The sequence below is a fragment of the Phocoena sinus genome, chromosome 13, assembly GCF_008692025.1.
Source record: "Phocoena sinus isolate mPhoSin1 chromosome 13, mPhoSin1.pri, whole genome shotgun sequence".
NCBI lineage: Eukaryota > Metazoa > Chordata > Mammalia > Artiodactyla > Phocoenidae > Phocoena > Phocoena sinus.
In genome coordinates, this window is record NC_045775.1 from 50203522 (window position 1) to 50226428 (window position 22907).

General features: G+C 40.6%; 1 long non-coding RNA gene across 1 annotated transcript; it reads left to right on the forward strand.

Annotated features, from left to right (window-relative positions):
* The first annotated feature begins 1544 nt into the window (after nucleotides 1-1544).
* LOC116764121 lies at nucleotides 1545-21826 on the forward strand. Its single transcript, XR_004352732.1, has 4 exons — nucleotides 1545-1661; nucleotides 8254-8258; nucleotides 9794-9805; nucleotides 21812-21826. It is a non-coding gene; the product is annotated as an uncharacterized LOC116764121 (long non-coding RNA).
* The last annotated feature ends 1081 nt before the right edge of the window (nucleotides 21827-22907 follow it).

Here is a 22907-nt window from a genome sequence, read left to right on the forward strand (position 1 = left end):
GGAAACCATCATTTTATTTCTCATAAAAGAAAAACAGTCTTATCACATTGTATGCTGTCGTATAATAACAAAAATCTGTTATCCACCATGTTCATCAGTCTTTTTTTTAAACATCTAATGCCTTTTTAAAAATTATATATTTATTTTTATCTTTGGCTGCGTCGGGTCTTACTTGCAGCACGCAGGATCTTCGTTGAGGCATGTGGGATCTTTCGCTGTGGTGCACGGGCTTCTCTCTAGCTGTGGCGTGCAGGTTTTCGCTCTCTAGTTGTGGCGTGCAGGCTCCAGAGCACATGGGCTCTGTAGTTTGCGACACGCAGGCTCTCTAGCTGAGGCACAGGAGCTCAGTAGTTGTGGCGCGTGGGCTTAGTTGCCGTGCGGCACGTGGGATCTTAGTTCTCAGGGATCGACCTGGGACCCCTGCATTGGAAGGTGAATTCTTTACCACTGGACCACCAGGGAAGCCCCCTGTTCATCAGTCGTAATTGTGAATTACGTTCTTTATCTAAAACTCAATCTAGTCTGGTCTTTTGAAGGGAGGCAGTGTAACCACATGGGGGTATACATGGAATTCTTGCCCTGTGTGCTGCAAAGGAAAACAAGTGGATCTACTGAGCAGGAAGGCCAAGGAGAGATGCAGGTGGAGGGACGTTCTCTCCTGGATTTCTGACAACTCTCCCTTTCCTCTTCCCTGAAGTCCCTTGAGTTCTAAGAGATACCTTTGTAGTTTTTCTTTTGTGTTATCCCAGGTGCAAAAGGTGTGACTAGTCCTATTTCCCAGTTCATGGCACTCTCTTACAAGCTGATGTCAGGCCCAGACTCATTTTATGAATGTATTTGTGTATGTAAGAATGTACGCAAAGCACATATTCATTTTATTCTTATTCTCTATTCCCCTTCTCCTTACTCCCATAACAACCACTGTTGTACAATTAGTACATACTTGAAGTTAAATTTAACATCGTAAAATATATGGCATTATTCTTTTCTGTGTGTATTTTTTGGTTTACATGAGTAGCATTGCGTTATAGCCTTAATTTTATATATAATTTTCTTTTGTCTCTGTGCTTTAAAGATGCGTGCATGTTCCTATGTGTGTATCTATCCATTTGGTTCCTTCTAACTGCTACATAGAGTACTTCTCTGTTAACTTTGGCCTATGTTGTTAGAAATAAGATTATACCTTGCATATTTAGAATAAGTTTCTGTCCATCTCTGCACTAAAAAATTTAGAGTGTTACAAGCTCTAAAGTGCTATAGGAAAGCATCGCTTAGAGGAGGAAGGTGGAAATGTATTTATGTTGGAGTGTAAGCATGTGTGGAAGCCTCGCAGCCCCAGAACTTGGCCCTGTTCTTAGAGCATCTTCTATCCATTCTCGACCTGTCCTGCTTCAAGAGTTCCAGGGGACCTGCTGTGAGGCCTAGAGCTACTTTGGAGTGCTGGCTTCAGGATTAAGCCAATTCTTATGCAACTGACTCAGTTCCTAATGGCCATTTCTTTTAAAAATTTTCTTTTGTGTGTGGGGGAGGGTGTGGGTCTTGGGATGGGGGTGAGTTTGAGGTTTAAAGTTTAAACTAGAAATAAGATGATGTGGTCTGCTTGCTGTCTGTTTAGATAGGCTTTAAGACCAATTGGATTTACATGGAGGCCAGGCCAGAGAGTGGTAATTGATGACTTGTGTGCAGACAAGCGTTTATCCAGGCTGAATTGTCCAAATTGGTTTGTTAAAGCTCCAGGTTACATTCTTACACAAGAAAAACATTCAGTAAACATGACTAGTTCCATAGTGTAAATCTACTACATTTTGCATATCTACCTCCTTGGTATATAACTAGTCTTCCATTTTATACTAACACGCATAAATCCCACAGTAACCATCACAGAACATGTCCCAATATGGAATTTTACTGTGCTGTATTACTGGATCACAGGTGTGAATACTTTATACAAAGTACTGCTAAAGGACTCACTGGAAAATTAGAATAGCTTCAGTATCATCAGGAGTAGACAATGCCTTCTTGTCTCCAACTCCACTAATATTTGGCATTACATAGCTCTAACTTTTGTAAATCTCATGGGTATTAAATGATATCATATTCCTTTTTGACTTTCACTTTTCTTTCTTTTTTTTCTTTTTTGGTACGCGGGCCTCTCACTGTTGTGACCTCTCCCATTGCGGACGGAGCACAGGCTCCGGACACGCAGGTTCAGCGGCTATGGCTCACGGGTCCAGCCGCTCCGCGGCATGCGGGATCTTCCCGGACCAGGGCACGAACCCGTGTCCCCTGCATCAGCAGGCGGACTCCCAACCACTGCGCCACCAGGGAAGCCCTTGACTTTCACTTTTCTAATTACACACAAAACAATTTGAACATCTTATCCTTTGGTTGCTACCATTCACTTTCATTATCCCTTCCAAAAATTGTATGTTCATATTCATTCCTTTTTTTCACAATTGGGTCATTTCTCTGTATCATTAATTTGCATAAATTCCTTACACAGTTAAGATAATCATTCCCTTTTGCAGTATCTTCCTTACCTTTAAACTATTATTTCACTATGTAGTGTGTTTTAATGAGCAGATATTTATAATATTGATGTAACTAAATTTAGCTGTTGTTATGTTGCAAGTTGTTGAAAGTTGTTAGAACAACCTTCAGGAAATACATTATTTTGTTGTGTAACAGTTGTTTCAGACAATAGAGAAAGAGAAAGCCAAAATAATTTGGGATTATAGAAACCTTAATTTAAATAATCAAGTAAGATTATTACAAAAAAGTATAGTTCCACTTGTACACATAGATTAGAAATTACTAAATGCAATAGTAGTTAACTTTACCTAGTATGTAGTAAAAATAAAATGATCAATGGTTTATTAAAGGAAGTCAAGGATAGTTCAATATAAGATAATTTATAATTTATATATCAAAGGAGAAATATCACAGGATTTTAAAATTAAAAAAAACCTACAGAAAACACGTATTTAAAGGAAAGGTTTAAGTGAATTCACTTTAAGATTAGGAAGGAATAAAATACTCCCAGTATCTATTGTATAATATAATACTGTAGGTTTTTAGAAACTCCATAAAGCCATAAAAGGACTATGAGGTGTAAGATTAGAAGAAAAAAGGCAACATTTCATTAATCTTTCTAGAAAATTAAACAAAATAAGGCATATTATTAAAAATGAGAAAATTCAGTTAGGTTGCCTGACAGGAGATGATTTCATCCCAGAACTAATAGTGTTCATTGACTATATAAGAAATCACTTGGAAGAACGACAAAAAAAAAAAAATAAGGTTCAATTGACAATGCAAAGGAAAACTCTAAATTATTTGGATATTGACTTAGGAAGGAGAAAATTTTTAAAGCATATTAAAGGACATAAAAGAAGAACCAATTTAAGTTCATTCCATCACCATAGGTGAGAAGGCTTAACTCTATAACGTTATCAATTCAGGTCAAATTATCTTACAATTTCAAAATAATTCTTATCAAAATATCAGCTGGATTTTTGGAGAAACTTGACAAATATTAGAAAATTAAATACAAAAATAAAAAATGAGTTCCTTAATAGTAAGTCAACATTGAAAGAGAAAAGTAAAACATGGGGACTTTCACACTAGATATTAGGACTTAAAAGCCATTGCAATATCCCCATATCCTCTCCCTCTTGCATTTTCCTCCCACCCTCCCTATCCCACCTCTCTAGGTGGTCACAAAGCACCGAGCTGTATACATATAGCTGATTCACTTTGTTATATAGCAGAAACTAACACAACACTGTAAGGCAATTATACTCCAATAAAGATGTTTTAAAAAAAAAAAAGTAGGAGAAAGAGGAAGCAGCAGAGAAATAGAGAAGCTATAGTCAGATTGTCCGAAGGACTGTGATGCTAGGAGGACAAGCAATATGGATGGATTTTTAAAACAAATGAACTGAAGTCAGAATGGATTGGTTCGACAACCCACCTGTAGACAATGCCTTAATAAAACAATAGAAATAAAAAATAAATTGCAATAAAAAATAGTTTTGTAGTCCTAAAGGAACAGACAAATATAATTATGGAACAGAATTCATTGTTCAGAGGCAGACTCATATATATATATGGGGATTTGATAATTATATGAGGGCCAACACAAATCAATGAATGTAGGACAGTTGTGGAGTAGAAGGTCTTGGATATAATCCTCATCCTTTGGACTCCCGATGAATTAAAGAATATACATTAAAGGTAAAACAAAGTTATTGGGAAAAATGTAATACACTAACTTTGTCACCTGATATAGGGAAGAAACCTTAAAAATCCAAAAACTCAGACAGTAGGTTCAAAAATTGGCTCTTGTATCTTTGTAATAGTTCCCCTTTTAAACAAAACAAGCTTGAATGAGTTTCTGTTATGTTCACCGTTTTTATCCTATTATGTCTACTCTGAGGAGACAAGCATGTGTTACCTTCAAGTATATGCAGCATACTGAAGTAGAATCTGAGGATCTTTAAAAAAATGAGAATCACAAAATAAATGCAGTATCACTGGAATGATATCTTAACTCTAAAAGAGACCAGAAAGAAGAGAAATCCCTCATGCAGTTGTAGACCTTATTATACACTCATGTATGAACCCGTTAGAAATTTATTCTCATTCTTTTGTGACTACCCTTTTGTGACTTGGAGCAAAGAGTCTATAGTCAGCTTCAGGGCCTTGAACAATGCTGACCATATGACTGGGACTCTCTGTGCTTTCGGTGCCTGGATATCTGTTTCCTTCTTCAGCTTTGGGAATTTTTCAGCCATAATTTCATCAAAAATATTTCTATCGCTTTCTTTCCTATCCTCCTGGGACCCCTATGAATGTTACTACACTTGATGTCAACCTAGAAGTTCCTTAAACTATTCTCATTTTTTTATATGTTTTTCTTTTTGCTGTTCTGATTGGATGATTTCCATTATTCTATCTTCCAGATTGGCTTATGCGTTCTGTATCACCTAACCTGCTGCTAATTCCCTCCCTCGAAGTATTTTTCATTTCAGTTGTTGTATTCTTCAGCTCTGTTTCTTTCTTTATATTTTCTTGTTAAAATTCTTACTGTGTCCATCTATTTTTTTCTCTCAGTTCAGTTAACATTATTATTATTGCTTTGAACTCTTCATCAGGTAAATTATTTATCTCTGTTTCATTAGGGTTTTCTTCCCAGGGTTTTTTCTTGTTCTTTCATTTGAAACATTTATCTTTCTTCTCATTTTATTTAACTTTCTCTTTTTCTATGAAATTAGGTGAAGCAGTTGCCTGTCACAGTCTTGAAGGCATGTACTTGTGTGGGAGCATCCCTATTCAGTCCACGTGTGGTGGAAGAGCTGGATCTAAAGTGAGCGAGGGCCATATCTTTCACTGGGGGAATGCTGGCAACCATGGCCTTGGTATAAGAGGCTAGACCAGAGCCAGGTGCAAACCAGGGCTTCTATGCTCAAGGCCATCACAACCTTATTGGAGGTGAGGCAGGACCCCAGGAGCTGGAACAGGAGTCCTGAGGGAGATGGGTTTCTCCTGGGTGTGATGGCAGTCTCCACCTTGGTTTGGGGCACAGCCAGGACCTGAGAGCTTGGGGCTCGGTGCTGGTTTCATTTTTCTCCATGTGTGTGTGCCTTGGTTAGAGGTGGGGTTGGTGCCACACTATTGAGCTAGTTTCACTCCCTCCTGAACGTGTGCGATGATGCATGCGCTGGCAATGGCTGCCTCTGCTCTGGTCAGAGGCAGGTCCAGAGCCCAAGTCGGCTCTGTTCCCTCCAAGTATGTGCACTTCTCATTGGCAGTGGCAGCCTCCACCTTAGTGGGGACCATCGCTGGAGAAAGAGGGGCTAGAGCAGGAGGGCCACACGGTGCGCTGGGGTGGTCCTGGCATCTGGTCAGAGCCCCAGGCAGTTTCCAATGTGCTGCCTCCACGCTGTGACTTGAAGCAAGCAAGTCTGTGCACACGTTCTTCAAGAGCAGGATCTCAGGTTCTAACAGCCCTCTGGTTACCCCCACTGGTTTTCAAACCAACTAAGGGGGGCTCATCTTCCTGGTGTTGGACCCTAGAGCTGGTGTGCCTAATATATGGATCAAATCCCATCCTCCCCAGGGAGGATCCCTGAGCCTGGGATATGCCCTTCCTCTTCTGTGTCCCCCACTAGGAGTACGTGTCCTGACCAGATCTCTTCTCCCTTCTACCAGATTCCGCATAAATCTTTTTTACAGCTGTCCTGCTAGTCCCCAGGTCAGTTTCAGTGAGAGCTGCTGTAGTTGCAATTTTGATGTGTTTGTGAGGGGAGGGGAGCCCAGTATCCTCCTACTCTGCCATCTTGATCTCTTTCCTCATCAGCTACTTTTTGATTCTTGCAATTCTTCAGAAAAAGGAGATTGTAATGGTGAGTCATGAGGACATCCTAAGACTGCACCCTCCTGCAATACCTTAACTTTTTTTTTTTTTGCCAGTGTAGCTTGTGGGATCTTAGCTCCCCAGCCAGGGATCAAACCCAGTGAAAGCGCTGAGTCCTAACCACTAGACCGCCAGGGAAGTCCCAATACCTTAACATTTTTATTCTTATTTTGGGTTGTTAAGCTTTATATATTAGTGACAAAATGACAAAGTTTTGTTGTTGTTGTTTGTGTGTGTGGACAGTAAGTCAAGTTTCTTGGGAAATGATTTCGGTTTTAGGGTGGATGCTTCCATATACAGTATTCCATATATGTTGGCTGTGGAAGTGAAAGGGTCTCTTGAGTTGACCACCTTGCATAGTTAGCAAGGTGAGGAAGAAGCCCTGTGCTTCTAGAGATGCTAGATGCTAGATGCAGAACCTATATCGTCACTCAGTGTTTCTAACCTTTGAGGTTTAGTTACTTGTTCCTGTGTCGCTTTGACAACCTCCAGGGACAAATAGTTTATGTATCCCAACTCATTCAGGTGGCTATTGTAAAAATACTCCAGATACACATAAATTTCCCCCGTGTGCAATGAAAGTTTCCTTGTTCCTGTAAGTCCCTTATTCATTGATTCAAAATTTTGCTGTCAGAATATATTTAATACCCACTTAAAGCCAATATTTCACATTCTGATTTACAGAACAGTAAAAAATGAAGCTTTTATAATATCTCATAGAACTTAAAATTTGGTATGATTTTGGATTTTAATTCTTTCAACCATGGCTTGCTTTTCCAACTTTCTCCATCTTGGTTTTCTTCCCCTGGATTAAGTGTCCCTCTTAAAATATGGCACCCAGAACTGAACAGCATAGTCTGGATGTGGTTTGAGCTACAGAGAGTAGGAAAACTATTACTGGCCATAATTTAGAAAAAGAGCTTGTACAATATTAATGCAACCTGTGAATGTGAATTTTTAAAGGCATCTGCCACATACTGATGGGTCTTATTAAAGTTGTGGTCAGCTCAATCCTCCAGATCTTTTTCACATGAATTTCTGCCAAGCCAAGTTTCTCCATCCTGTACTTATACAGTTAATATTTGAACTTTTATGCAGAACATTGTATCTATCGCTACTAAATTTCATCTTATTGGAATTTACTCAGAATTCCAGCCTGTCAGAACAAGTTTGAATGTTGATTGTTATATTTAGTATCCTTTCCAGCTTTGTGCCATTCAGATTTCATAAGCTTCCTTTTTGTGTTGTCATCAAAATCATCGGTAAACAGGCTTAACAAGGCTGGGCCAAACAGGGAACAAGTGGTCATCCACGAGCTGAGGGAGGCTAAGATAAATTATTCGGGTCTGATTGTTAAATTCAGTTAACCCAACTTTCACCCAGCTTGCATTTCATCATGTACAGTACTTGTAGAGGAAATATTGTTGAATATTTTATTTAAACAAGCTGTTCCTACAGATTTACCTTGATTGGCCAACTTTATATTATTCCGAGAAAAAAGAAGTTTATTTGTTCATTATTGCCTACTCTGTGCCAGGCATTATTGTATGTTAGAGAAGTGCTGTAGACCGTTGTAAGGAATTGGACTTTAATTGCAATGAGAAACCATTAAAGAACTTACTAGGCATAATAACGTGATCTGAGCTTCCGGTTTAAAGCATCACTTTGATACTGTGTATAGAATAGATTGTAGAAGAGCAAGAATGCACATAGGGAGACCAGTTGTGGGGCTATAGAGATTAATTGAAGGAACACTTACCTCTGGACCAGAAGATACGTTCTCCTGGTTCTGCCACTGATGGTATGAGTTTGGCAGAGACGTTCCAGCCAAATAGTCTGAGTTCCATTATCTATGAAATGAAGGATTAAAGGAGCTTTGTGAAACAACCTTGACAGAATCTGCCAGCTCTAACATTCCATACATAGGCAATTTAATCATCACTATATGATTTATTTACTGTCAAACCCAGAATGTTTCTTGACTCCATGATCTTTCAGTGTGATCTTTCTTCAGTTTCTGAGGTATACACTGCTCCCTTGTTTCAAAATTGAGACTTCCTCTGCTTTATGTGATGCTTCAAAAGTTGTGAGGACTAGATATTTGCAACAACATCTGCTAATTCTACGCCTGGAACTCACTTCAAGTAGCTATGTTCTTCTTTACTAATCCCTCACTTGAATGACACCCTCCATTTGACATCATTTAATTGTTTTCTCTCTGAAGACGTTATTCCTTGTTTAGAAGGCCATAGAAGATTAAGAGTTGAATAGTTCTGCTTTCTTGTTATTGACTGTATAGTTGGATTTATTATATGTTTATATCATTATAGATGCATTTGCTGCTGCTACAGCTATCATTGGGGTTAGACAGGGCACAAACCAAATGGACAGATTTCAGCAAGAAGCGCTTAAAGCAAACTTCCTGCTGCGCAGGTCTACCCATGGACCAGGAGCAGCCTCTCCATCTTCGGGAAGAAGGTCATCTTCTCCTGGGATGTACCATCATCACCTGCATCACCTGTACCATCAGTAGCACATTGTCCCTGAAATCCACTAAATGTGTGGTGTATCTCTGTCACTGAGCTAAAAGATTTATGTGCATTATCTCATTTTATAGGGCAGTTTATTCAGACATGCACTCATTTATTTGGTTACTATTTATGGTGCACCTCTGATGTACCAGATATCCAGTAAGCATTAGGATGTAGGGGTAAACCAAGCAATCGTATTTCCTGCTTCAAGTTACGTGTAGCCTAGAGAGAAAAGTAAGCACTAAACAGGTGATCACGATGAAGTGGGTATCTTTTGAAAAATGCAAGGTCTTTCAGTGCTCACGGGAGATGGACCTACTAAATGACTCCAAATTTTGCTGTTTTCTGAATATACCAGGCACTCTTCTGCTTGAGGGTTATTGATTTCCTGCTCCCATTACCTAAGGCTTTCTTCTTCTAAATATCCAAGTGGCTCACTCCCACATTTTATTCACTCAAATAATACCTTAATAAGTAGGAGCCTTTACCTGCCATTCTACTTAATGACGCAACATTGCTCCCCATTGCTTTGTCTAGTTAGCCACCTGATTTTTCTTCACAGAATTCATCAACCCCTGAAAGAATATGTAGGTCTCCCCTCAACCTACGTCTCTAATAAATAAGTTGAAGGAGAACAGGGACTTTGTTTTATTCACTGTCATTTCTGGAGTACTGAGAACAATGCTTGGCACATATACGTTCTTGATCAATAAATGTCAGTTCAATGATTAATTAATTGCGTGAAGGAATAAATGAATGGATGAATCGTTATATGATAGTCTAGGCGAAAACCTCAAATTTGTCACGCGGTGCCTAGATCGGACAGGGCCTAAGTAATTAAAAGAGAGCGAAGTGTGTCTGGCTCAGAAAATGGTCATTTCATATCTGTGTTGGAAGATGGTTGTATAAGTCTAGGATTCCTGCACAAAGAAAAGAAATAATCTTGAGCAATCTTATAAAACAGACAACTGAGAGGTAGAATATTTGTTACAGACAAGCGTTGAGTTGATGAATGAATGTTTGCATTTATGAGTGAATGAGTACGATTCTGGTGTGTTTCCTTATGTAAGATCTTAATGTGCAAGATTCCCATTTCCCTATGTCCTGTGAACTTGCACCCCTTCTTGGCCCAGTCAATTCCTCTTATCTTTTTCCTAGCCCTCTTTCTACATATATCTGGCCCAGATTCTGTCCTCCGGAGTTAACAGTATAGGAGACATAAAAAGAAAGATCCAAAGCCAAAGAGCAGCAAGGGTCACAGAGAGAGAATTATGGATTAAAGAGTAGAAACACAAAGAAAATCAGCTGAATGAGAATCAGTATGTGGCCTTAAGAAAGCAGCATTAGGGAAGGGGTGGGAGCCGCGGGCAGTCTCTTTTCCTAGGCACAAGCTGGCTAGAAAGCAATCCAACTTGTTGGAGAGATACTATGTCTTGAGGGCAGAAGCAGAAGTGGTGCGATTAGTGCGTGAGGAAACACCGGGTTGTCAAACAGGAAGGAACATCTGGCTTTAGAAAAACACAGAAATCAACAGGTTCATCACAAAGGCTGCAGGGACACCAGCAGACCACCAAGGGTGTCCCAGCAGTCAGGAGGAGGAGAAGATAAAGGGCTAACGTTGGGGGAGAAGGTAGTTTGGGGAGTTGAGAGTATCCCCAAAAGAACAACAGAGACTGTGTGAGGTCATAGTCACCCCTCGACCCTGACAGGCCCTGTTTCTCCCCTTCCTATTTCAAGGACCTCTGTCTATCGTCATGCTTTCTGCAGGAGGTGATGTTAACTGCCCTAGAAGCTGTGTTGTTCTCAGGTACCACATAGCAACTGACTGAAAAATACTCAGACTCAGTCATGGGTCCCATGAAATATAAAACAAATTCTTTTTACAAAATTATCCTCGAATTTCAGCTATTCTGGTATTTATATGTGGACAGGGCCCCAACTTGCAGCTTCATTGACCTAAGACAGCTAGAAGCAAAGGGAAATTGTACCAAAAGAATGTTTTTCTATGTAGATTTACAAATGGGTCTGGAGAGGCAGCAGAGTAAGAAGTCTTGGCAGGTAAACATCAACATGAGGCCTTCTAAGTCCATCCCTTGTTTCTTCCTTTAAGAAATATGAGATAATGTTCAGTGAATCACCAGATGGAGAATTTGTTCAGGCAAAATGGCTTTGCAAGTTCCCTTGTAAATCGCCTCTGGCTTCTAAAAAACAGTAGCAAATGTGCCGAAGACTGAATTAGCTAGAACAGAAGTTTCACTTTTTCACTAAAGAATTATCTGGGCCTGAGCTAAAATCTGGACTCCTAGAGCTGGAAGGGATGTGAAAAGAGTCTGTCAACCAGGCCTCTGGTTTTAGTCGGAAAGACTTAAAACGCTTATGAAACTTGGAGCAGTGGAAGGCCCCCTCCAGACCTGAGAGAAATCCATTCCCTTGACAACCTTGAATCTGTAGGAATTTAGGACCCATGGGATGTGGATGCTGAGGAAGCAACATTGACCTCCTCCGCATCATACACATTGTGAAGCCCTTGTCGTGGTTCCCAAATGGCCTGGGGATGTTGGAAGAGGATGGCCATTTAAAAATAGACAGCAAGATGTGAGACTCTTCCAGAAAGCCAGAGTTTGGAATTTTGTCTTGCTTTCCACACCTTTCAAACCTTCTAGAAAGTAAGATTCAAAGAGCCGTCAGCTGAATGGAGCAAAGGACACTGTCCAGACGGAGAGATTTATCGTGCCTCCAAGTGACCCTTCACTGTCAGACCACCATGTAGCTATGAGGCCTGCATTTCGCACAAATTAAGGATTCTGAAGAGTGTTCCGGAAAGGAATGCCTTTCTAGAGTACTGTCTTGGAGGTACACCCCGCCAGGGTACTCCACAGGACTCCACGAGTCGGGGTTCTGCTGAGCTGAGACCCTGCTGAGGAAAAGGCTTTACTCCTCCTGAAGCAGAGGGATAGATGAAGGCATGGGACAGGGTAGGAAAAATCTCAGCTGGCTAGTTTTAAGCCTTATCTTTCAACGGCTTGGATTAAAATCAGGGCATTGAGTCAAAATCATAGAGCAATCCTCCCCAAATCTACTGAACTTTACAGCGTTCCTTTTCTTGAAATTCACGCTTGCACTTAAGGGGGAAAAAAAGCCTGGGGGGGGGGGGATCACGGAGTGAGTGCAGTTTAAATTCTTTTGCATTTATTGACTTTTTCTGGCTAGGGTAGGATTCAGGTATTTGGATAATTTCATAAACCATTGACTTTTTAAAGAGGAATATGAAGAAACATATGCCAGTTGGGTTAGAAGCTGGGCATAGCTGTGAGATAGATATTAGTCCCTTTTACCAAAATGTGGTTTATGAGGCTTTGAATAGAGATTAAATTGGTGGAAACCAGGTTTTACCTTATCACAGATTTGATCGTTTCTACATCTATCTCCCTAGTGTAATGCTGAACTGTTGGGCACAACGCAGAGCCTTTAAATCTGCAGAGATCACCAAGTTCCGTTTTAGAAACCAGAAAGGACATATTTCTATATAAAAATCAAAATAATCAGTGATGAGTTATTTTCCTCTATACAGACCCCTCCTGCCGTCTGTTTCTACTAATGGCCCTAAGGACCCTGGTGCCTAGCTTGGGATCTCTTTGATCTTTATACCCAATTCCCAATCTAGATGTTCTTCACGTGCCAAAATTCTACCCATTCAATGAATATTACTGAGTTACTATCACTGCTAAAAAACTCTTTTTGGATGGTGATACGTACTATGGGGAAAAACAAACCAGATCAAGGGGAAGAAGAATTCCAGGATTAGAGGGAGGTGAAGTTTAGAAGAGTGGTCAGAAGACCTCTCTGAGGAGGTGAGACGAGAATTAAATGAAAACGAAACAGAAAGAAAAGTGGGCAGAAATCAGTGCATTCGTGAATAGAGAGGGGCCTGGTGGCTGGAGGGAAATGAGGGAAAGAATGGTGGGGGACAAGGTCAGAGAGGCAGGCAGGGCCGGACATGTAGGGTTGGATTTTCATTTAAGTGAAGTCAGTGGAGAGTTGTGAAAGTGGGAGTGATGAGCATGACAAAGTGTCCGTCCTCATGGAGCTTATGCTCTAGCGGGAGAAGAGGCTTGAGTCATGAGTAAACCGGATGTGAGCTGGTTCCTGCTCGAAAAGATCACACCAAATTGATATTTAACAAAATCGTGATTTTATGGAGCCACAAACTGCTGAGTTTTAGCCCAGTCTGTAGAGGGACATTATCCACCTTGAACTTTCATCTACATGAGGGTAATAATACATCAGCTTTTCATCACTTTGCAGCCTGGATTCAATGCTCAGGATGGTACACGTATTTTCTAACCTACCTTTGGAAAGAAAACAAGATTTGGTGTCTTAAGGAACCTCATTAAATCATTATATAGAACTAATTCTAAGAGGACTAACTCTTCCCAAAGAAATGCTTTATGTATGTATGCTTCTTGCCAACATTGGATCTTAAGACTGATGAAGTTATGACTTAGGTTATCCAATGAGAGATACTGATGATATTCTGTCTAAAAGATGAGGTGTGTGTGTGCGTGCGCGCGCACAGGCATGTTTGCATTCATTTACAAACATGCCATCATGTTTGTAAGTGAATTAATGAAGGAGGACAAAGGAAGAAATGATCTTATGCTGCTGTTGCTGAATTTCAATTTTTTTTTTCCTCTTTCTGTTGGTTCACTTAATATAATTAACGTAAAGGTCTGGATGAGGTAGCCCCTCCTTTGTCTGCCTCATGTGTCATGAACTACCCAGTGGTGATCAAGGAAGGTGAAGGCCCCCGTCTTCCCACTCTGGACCCCTCAGACCTCTTACAGAAGAGAGGATGGCACTAGCCTGCTGACTAATTTCTAATATCAGTCTGGAACCTTCCACATTCTTTGACCCTATTTCCTAATACCTAGAAAATGAGGTGAAAATCAGCCCTGGATAAAACAAAAGCAGATTTCAATTCCCATTACTCTCCAAACCACAGAGGAGGAGCTGGGTCAGACCACTTGGCCTGTGGCTGCTGCTTCTGGATAAAAGCTTCAAAGGGCTACCCTGTGTGCCCATGGTTCCCCAAAGGCCTTGCTGCCCTGATGACGTTTACACACAAGCAATGGCAGGGCCCTGAGACAGGGTTTGTGGGATGGAGCTGAACAGGGAGGGGCAGCAAAGGGTAGAGACAATTTCTGCAAAGGAACCAGCCCCTTTACCTATGACTTTTTTCAGCTTCATACTTTCCTTCCGTTCATTTTAAACCACTGTTCAGCTGAGAAGAATCAAAGGACCAAAAGATTCCTTTAAACAAAGGAAACCAAAGGGGTGGAGCTTGGAGGTGCTGTGATAAAGGCCATCATTCAAAGGAGAAGTGATGGGAGTAATTGGAATTCCAGTACCTTGCTTTGGTTTGAAAATACTTACGTGGCTTTAAAAAAATTTTTTGTGGGTGGTGGAAGTGGAGGCTGAATGAGGAAGAAGAAGGCAAGTACCCACTTTGTCCGAAGCCCAGGGATTTAAAGGTCCTGAGCGATGCCAATCCTGTTCAGCTCACCTGAATGAAAGCTAAACAAAATCACATTATACAAGGCAGAAGTCAGCCTACAGCAATGAATACAGAACAAAGGTACTTTGGAATATGCCATCCTAATGTTCCTGTCTACACACTTTAGTGTTCTTAAATGTGTTTTATGTTTAATGAAAGAAACAGTGACTTTCAGTGGAGGGGAAAAAAAATCAGATCTTTAAAGATAATCAAGGCCTTAACTACCTACCTTAGGTAGCTGAGAAAAAGCTACTGTACTCTTTATTTTTAACACTCCAGATATGTAATTTAATGCAGGTCTAATGACAGTCTCAAACATGGGGCTTTAATCAAAATTGTTCAAGCTCAGTACTGTGACAGGAACTTACAAGCCCCCAACAGTGCTGTCCATTTTCTCAGGTTCTGTAAGAAAAAAGGAAAGAAGAAAAAAACCTCTTGAACTTACGTTGCTATTGATGTGTAATATACAATAAAAAAACAGTTAAATTTCAATTACCCACAGGTAATTATAATTTTATTGTTTGTACTACAGGGATTTCTGTAATTCCCAAGACTAATAATTTTCTATAATTTTACAGGTTGTCAAATAAACTATTAAAGATTATCTTTGAAAAGGCGTCTGCAATTGTAAGGACATATCATACTGTTCATATACTGTATTAGTAATTAGAGATCCCTGGATAGTGAAATATCTGTGCTGGGAGCTCACCACCGGGTAGCACATTTCCTCACAGCCGCCTCTAATCTCCCACGAAAGCTTTCAAACTTCTCAGGTATTCTCCTCACTGCTGTAGGACGCACGTTCAAATTTTATTAATATTCCCCCAGCAATTCCAAATGGTTTGTCAAGATAAATCTCTACCTCCTGGTGGGAAGAAGTTAAAATCAGAAAGATGGGCCCCACCTATCATTAAAGGAAAAATCTCAGGACAAAATGCACAATGAGAGGAGGTGGTTTGGAGAGTGGAGAGTGGAGAGGGATTGTGTGTGTGTGTGTGTGCGTGCGTGTGTGTGCGTGCATGTGTGCGCGCGCGCGCGTGTGCCGGGTAGAATGAAAAGTTTTGGGGGCCAAGATATAGTTATTTCTACCAATAACTCATAGAGTCAGTAATATGAAGTTAGCTTAACAGCAAGGTTTTTTCTGAAATTTTCTCTCCCAAGGCCGTTTCTGTCATAACCATATATAAATTGTGTGGTGTGGACCCTGTTGCCTAAAGAGATAAACCCTGTCCTTTTTTTTTTTTTTTAACATCTTTATTGGAGTATAATTGCTTTACAATGCTGTGTTAGTTTCTGCTGTATAAGAAAGTCAATCAGCTATATGTATACATATATCCCCATATCCCCTCCCTCTTGCATCTCCCTCCCTCCCACCCTCCCTATCCCACCCCTCTAGGTGGTCAAAAAGCACCGAGCTGATCTCCCCATGCGATGCAGCTTCTTCCCACTAGCTATCTATTTTACATTTGGTAGTGTATATATGTCAATACTACTCTCTCACTTTGTCCCAGTTAACCCTTCCCCCTCCCCATGTCCTCAAGTACATTCTCTACATCTGCATCTTTATTCCCGTCCTGCCCTTAAGTTCATCAGAACCATTTTTTTTTAGATTCCATATATATGTGTTAGCACATGGTATTTGTTTTTCTCTTTCTGACTTACTTCACTCTGTATGACAGACTCTAGGTCCATCCACCTCACTACAAATAACTCAATTTCGTCTCTTTTTATGGCTGAGTAATATTCCATTGTATATATGTGCCACATCTTCTTTATCCATTCATCTGTCGATGGACACTTAGGTTGCTTCCATGTCCTGGCTATTGTAAATAGTGCTGCAATGAGCATTGTGGTACATGACACTTTTTGAATTACGGTTTTCTCAGGGTATATGTCCAGTAGTGGGATTGCTGGATCATATGGTAATTCCATTTTTAGTTTTTTAAGGAATCTCCATACCGTTCTCCATAGTGGCTGTATCAATTTACATTCCCACCAACAGTGCAGGAGGGTTCCCTTTTCTCCACACCCTCTCCAGCATTTATTGTTTGTAGATTTTTTAGTGATGGCCAATCTGACTGGTGTGAGGTGATACCTCATTGTAGTTTTGATTTGCATTTCTCTAATGATTAGTGTAGTTGAGCATCCTTTCATGTGTTTGTTGGCAATCTGTATATCTTCTTTGGAGAAATGTCTGTTTAGGTCTTCTGCCCATTTTTGGACTGTTTGCAAAATATACAAGCAGCTCATACAGCTCAATATCAAAAAAACAGATTAATCCTTTGTCAGTTGCTTCGTTTGCACATATTTTCTCCCATTCTGAGGGTTGTCTTTTTGTCTTGTTTATGGTTTCCTTTGCTGTGCAAAAGCTTTTAAGTTTCATTAGGTCCCATTTGTTTATTTTTGTTTTTATTTCCATTTCTGTACGAGGTGGGTCAAAAAGGATCTTGCTGTGATTTATGTCAAAGGGTGTTCTGCATTTTCCTCTAAGAGTTTTGTAGTGTCTGGCCTTACATTTAGATCTTTAATACTTTTTTTTTTTTTGCAGTACGTGGGCCTCTCACTGTTGCAGCCTGTCCCGTTGAGGAGCACAGGCTCCGGACGCACAGGCTCAGTGGCCATGGCTCACGGGCCTAGCCACTCCGCGGCATGTGGGATCTTCCTGGACCGGGGCACGAACCCGTGTCCCCTGCATCGGCAGGTGGACTCTCAACCACTGCGCCACCAGGCAAGCTCTTTAATCCATTTTGAGTTTATTTTTGTGTATGGTGTTAGGAAGTTTTCTAATTTCATTCTTTTACATGTAGCTGTCCAGTTTTCCCAGCACCACTTATTGAAGAGGCTGTCTTTTCTCCACTGTATATTCTTGCCTCCTTTATCAAAGATAAGGTGACTGTACGTGCCTGGGTTTATCTCTGGGCTTTCTATCCAGTTCTGTTAATCTATATTTCTGTTTTTGTGCCAGTACCATACTGTCTTGATTACTGTAGCTTTGCAGTATAGTCTGAAGTCCAAGAGCCTGATTCCTCCAGCTCTGTTTTTGTTTCTCAAGATTGCTTTGGCTATTCGGGGTCTTTTGTGTTTCCATACAAATTGTGAAATTTTTTGTTCTAGTTGTGTGAAAAATGCCATTGGTAGTTTGATAGGGATTGCCTTGAATCTGTAGATTGCTTCGTATAGTATAGTCATTTTCACAATGTTGATTCTTCAAATCCAGAAACATGGTATATCTCTCCAACTCTGTCCTTTTTGATTGTGTATCAGTGCTCCTCTCTTAGGAAACAGACATTTATGACAGGTCAGGGAGGTACAGATATGACTTCCTCATGGAGCCTCTCATTCTCCAAACACACCAATCTTGTCATGACTCCCTGCTTTTATGTGCACTGAACCCTCAGTCTAAATGGCTTCCTCTCCCTCTCCTGTCAAATTCTAGCTTATGCTTCTAGACCAGAGGAAGTGTGCCTTCTTGATGAGCATGTTACTCACTCTTCTATTTCTATTAAATATTCTCTCTTCTGGGTTCTCAGAGGATTTTTTTTTTTTTTAATCTTTGTAACTGGGGCAAGAGGCACCATGTCAGGTGAACCAAAATGAAACCTAGGACTAAAAAGCAACTGGAGAGGGCTTCCCTGGTGGTGCAGTGGTTGAGAGTCCACCTGCCGATGCAGGGGACACGGGTTTGTGCCCCGGTCCAGGAAGATCCCACATGCCGTGGAGCGGCTGGGCCCGTGAGCCATGGCCACTGAGCCTGCGCATCTGGAGCCTGTGCTCTGCAATGGGAGAGGCCACAACAGTGAGAGGTCCGTGTACCACAAAAATAAATAAATAAATAAATAAAGCAACTGGAGAATGACTTTAGCTGTCTTAGGAATACAGGGAAGAGCCAGGAATGACTTTCAGGTCCAAAGCAGAAAGAAGGAGTGTGGTAAATGTGTTGGGGGAGGTAGGATACCAGAACAATAGCAGTGACTTGACAGCAAGGACAAGAAATTGAGAGATGGAGGGGATAGATGATTTATTAAGAGACAATGATAAAGGAAACAGATGCTGCGTGGTCTGATTGGATTATTGTGGACAGATACTATCTTAAATAGGGTTGAAAAGCATGATGGGGTCTGTTGGCCTGTGCCAAAGCCCATCTTACCAGGCCCTATCTGGGCCTAAGAGTGCAAACATTGTGTTGTTCTGTAGATCTGTGCTTCTATCCATCTCCTCTGCTAGCCTGTGAATTCCTGAAGGGCAAACACTGTCACATTCAGCTCTATGACCTCAGCACCATGCCTAGTAGATAGTCACCTAATAAACGTTCAGTGTCCGTAGTTAGAAGACCTGAGCTCCTCTCCTTTCCCCGCCATAGTCTGTCTCTGTAACCTGTAAAATTGAAGCCTCAGGTTTCCATACTGTGTATACAGCCATTTTCCCTCTAAAAGTCTAGAGGGAGAGTAGAAAGCATTCTTTACTGGCACCCTGAATCCTCTCCCATTTGGATACTTATTTCTTGAATTCCTATTATAGGAAAGTAAAATCTTAACTCTGTAACGAGAAATAAGTGCAAATGCAAGAAAGGACAACAACTGGTTGGCTCTTTCTCACTATGGGGTAAATGGTTGATTGGAGGTCTTGGGTGAGAACCCAGGTTGGTGAGAGACTAAGAGTTTACTAGTGGTAACAAAGTATCTTGTGGGTGTGAGCAAAGGGACCTAAAGGGAGGAAGTAGGTCATAGAAGAAGAAAAAGTACCAGAAAGAAAGTCTTGGGAACTACAAAGACATGTTTTGTCATCTTTACATTTTGCCAAGTTTTCCTTGGTGAGAAGAATTGATCATAGTTTTATTTTTAGGTTTTTACCAAAATAGGACAAAGAAAGGTCAAATTAAGAAGTTAGACAATAATTATCTTAACTGTATGAGATAATAAAGCTTTAAGGATTGTAAAGATGATCATATAAAAAATTCTCCAAGGCTACACCGGATAACGACAGAGTGAGGACCAAGAATGAAATCTCTTGCCTTTTATTTAGTCCAGTGCTTTTGCTACACTTGTTTGTTTCCAATCTCTGTGCCAATGCTTAAAAAGATACCCACCCTTGCAACACACAAGACTTTTCACAATCAAATAATTATGTTAAAATGCAAATGAAGTAGGTAAAAGATATCAACAATACCAGTGTTTAAATGAAGACTGTATTTTTTACCAATGCATAATCTCAACAGAAATTTCATTCCAATACAACAGTTCTTACTGGCCACTCCAAAGCTAGTATTTGTCCTTGTGGTATAAGCATTCTGGGAACTTAAAACTGTAGAATTATTAAATAAATAGTCTTTACTACAGCATGTCTTACTTCTCAATAAGTCATTTTGATAACAGCTTTGTGCCCTGAGCTTAAGGCAGTGTCAAGGTCAATTATTTCATCCAAGGCCCCTAATTAAGACTACTTTTTTTAGGTCAGGATAATGCATTACTTTATTTTAATAGAGAGGAGATCAAAGCTCTACCTTAAATGTTCCTGAAGCAAGGCAACGCTGCTTTAACCTGGGTTATATTAACAACGGCGAAAAACTGGTTACTCATTTTAGAGCCCCACCCCCACCTCCACCCAAAAGACAGGGTTCAGCTCAATAGAAAATAAGCTTGCATTAGCAAAACCAGTTTGCCCAGAAATGCAAGAATGGGCCACTTCGGATCTTCTGAGATCCTGAGTTTCCATAGCTCCTGTGCAGTGGTTGCTGTTGCTGATGGAGCAGAGACTGTAAATGGGAGGTGGACACCCCCAGATGTGCTTCATGGCACCCAAACACATTAAGTTTCTGCAATGTTTAAAAATCAAGATATTTCCCATAAAATCTAGATTTTTGGATACTCACGGAAGGAATCAAAAGATCTAACAATGTTCAGCCCATATTCTTTTATTTTTTAACTTATTTTTCTATCTGTTGGTTTGGTTTGTTGTTTGTTTTGTTTTTAATTTCATTGAAGTATAGTTGATTTTCAATTTTGTGTTAATTTCTGCTGTCAGCAAAGTGACTCAGTTATACATATATGTATTCTTCTTCGTATTCTTTTCCATTATGGTTTATCACAGGATATTGAATATAGTTCCCTGTGCTATACAGTAGGACCTTGTTGTTTATCCATCCTATGTATAATAGTTTTCATCTGCTAATCCCAAACTCCCAATAGTTCCCTCCCCCACTTCCTCTCCCCCTTGGCAACCAAAAGTCTGTTCTCTATGTCTGTGAGTCTGTTTCTCTTTTTCAGATATGTTCATTTGTATCATATTTTAGATTCCACATATAAGTGATATATGGTATTTGTCTTTCCCTTTCTGCTTACTTAGTATGATAATCTCTAGGTCCATCCATGTTGCTGCAAATGGCATTATTCATTCTTTTTTATGGCTGAGTAATGTTCCATTGAATATACGTACCACATTTTCTTTATCCATTCATCTGTCAATGGACATTTAGGTTGCTTCCATATCTTGGCTATTGTAAATAGTGCTGCTGTGAACATAGGGGAGCCCATATTCTTGAATGGCAATAATTGGCTAGAGGTGAAGAATGGCAGCCCCCTTCAGACAGGATGTGCATTTGAATTTGTCACCATCCCAACTGCTCATTGCTGCAAAGATTACAAACAAGCTGAAATATTTTGTTTGGCCTGTGTAGCATCTACATTATTACTAATATGTTTTTTTTTTTTTTTTTTTTTTTTTTTTTTGCGGTAAACGGGCCTCTCCCGTTGCGGAGCACAGGCTCCGGACGCTCAGGCGCAGCGGCCATGGCTCACGGGCCCAGCCGCTCCGCGGCATGTGGGATCTTCCCGGACTTGCGCACGAACCTGTGTCCCCTGCATCGGCAGGCGGACTCTCAACCACTGCGCCACCAGGGAAGCCCATAATATGTTTTTTTAATTGTAATGCTTTGGGGCGGGATTTAAACTCTGCACTTCCACAGGCTCAACATTCCCATTGAATGTTGAGAATTCCCATTCTATACCTGGCCAGATTCACATATTTATATCGCCAGCCTGGCATTGGTAGCAGCCCTTCCGATGTCCTGCCCCATTTTCCTGCAGCCCACAGGAATTCCCCTGATGCTGAGGTAGACGGTTTCCAGCAGACTCACAGCTGAGATCACCTCTCAAATCACCTATGAGCACTAAGCCTTGGGCTCAGGCTGCTTTCAGGGGAAACTAACCTAAGACAATATTTAAATGTGTTCTATTGTGAGGGCATCCTGATAGTTACACACTCTGAGAACGGTTGATCAGGACTGGGGGGACTCTGGAAGCCATGCCACAGAGGGAAAAAGTGTAGTAATTGTGCAGGGAAGACTTAAAATAAGTCTGATACCTGTAGTCAAATTTGGGGCAAGTGTCTTATGAGAAGAGATAAAACTAACAAGTTAAGCAGCAGAGGGCAAGATGAAGACTGGGAAGTTTGACCCAGCCAGATGTAGGTTCAATATAAGAACACACTTTTAATCTTTAGAGCACACTAGAACAGAAGGGTCTGCTTGGTGCAGACGTTCGCACTTCCTTTCAGAGATTTAAAGTAACTAAATTCCCGTACTCTACACCCTTTAGACCCTTGTAATCCATGTTGTCCACACACTTTTATTTAATATCACAAACATGGGGTTATATATAGGGGAATCTTGCTGTTTATCAGGTTGTGTGGCTGTTCAGATGTTTCTCTGGAGGTTGGCGAAGGGGAAAAGAAAGAGATAAAGCTGGCGTTTGGTGATGAGAGGCGTCGTTCCCCCCACTATTATAGGGGTATAATTTAGCACCCCTATAAAACCTAGGAATGCCTCAAATCAAAATGCATTTTTCTCTTCACACTGAGAATCTCTTAAGTGCACCGGAACGCATAAGATCAGGTGGATTATCTATTATCTGAAAGATATTTATGATGCCTAGGGTGGGAGAGCATGATTCATACCTTCTCCTCACAGGAACTCAAACATGATAGTAAGCCAGCAGGGAGGAAATAGCTGAAATATTTGGAAGGACAAACCCTCCCTGCCAGAGGTTACTGTGAATTCAAGTGTTTTCCACTTCTGCCCTTCTTCAAAGCTACAAAGCAACTAGGTAGTCAAATTAATGAAGTATTGTAATAGGAATGGAAAGATTAGAGAGTGCCGAAGAGTGGAATACAGTTTTGTTCTTAAGAGGCACGATAGGAAAGAAGCCCTTTGATGTAAGAGGCTGGTTGGAGGGGCTATTCAACTGCAGTGTCACCAAAAAAAAAGAAAAGAAAAAGATCAGAATGGATTAGCATGATTTTGTTAACATTACAGATATGATAACACATGAGAAAATAGACATTACTGGGTTATGATTCAATAGAGAGTTTCAGGTAAACGTAAGCTGTAAGAGTAGGGCTCTATCCAGTG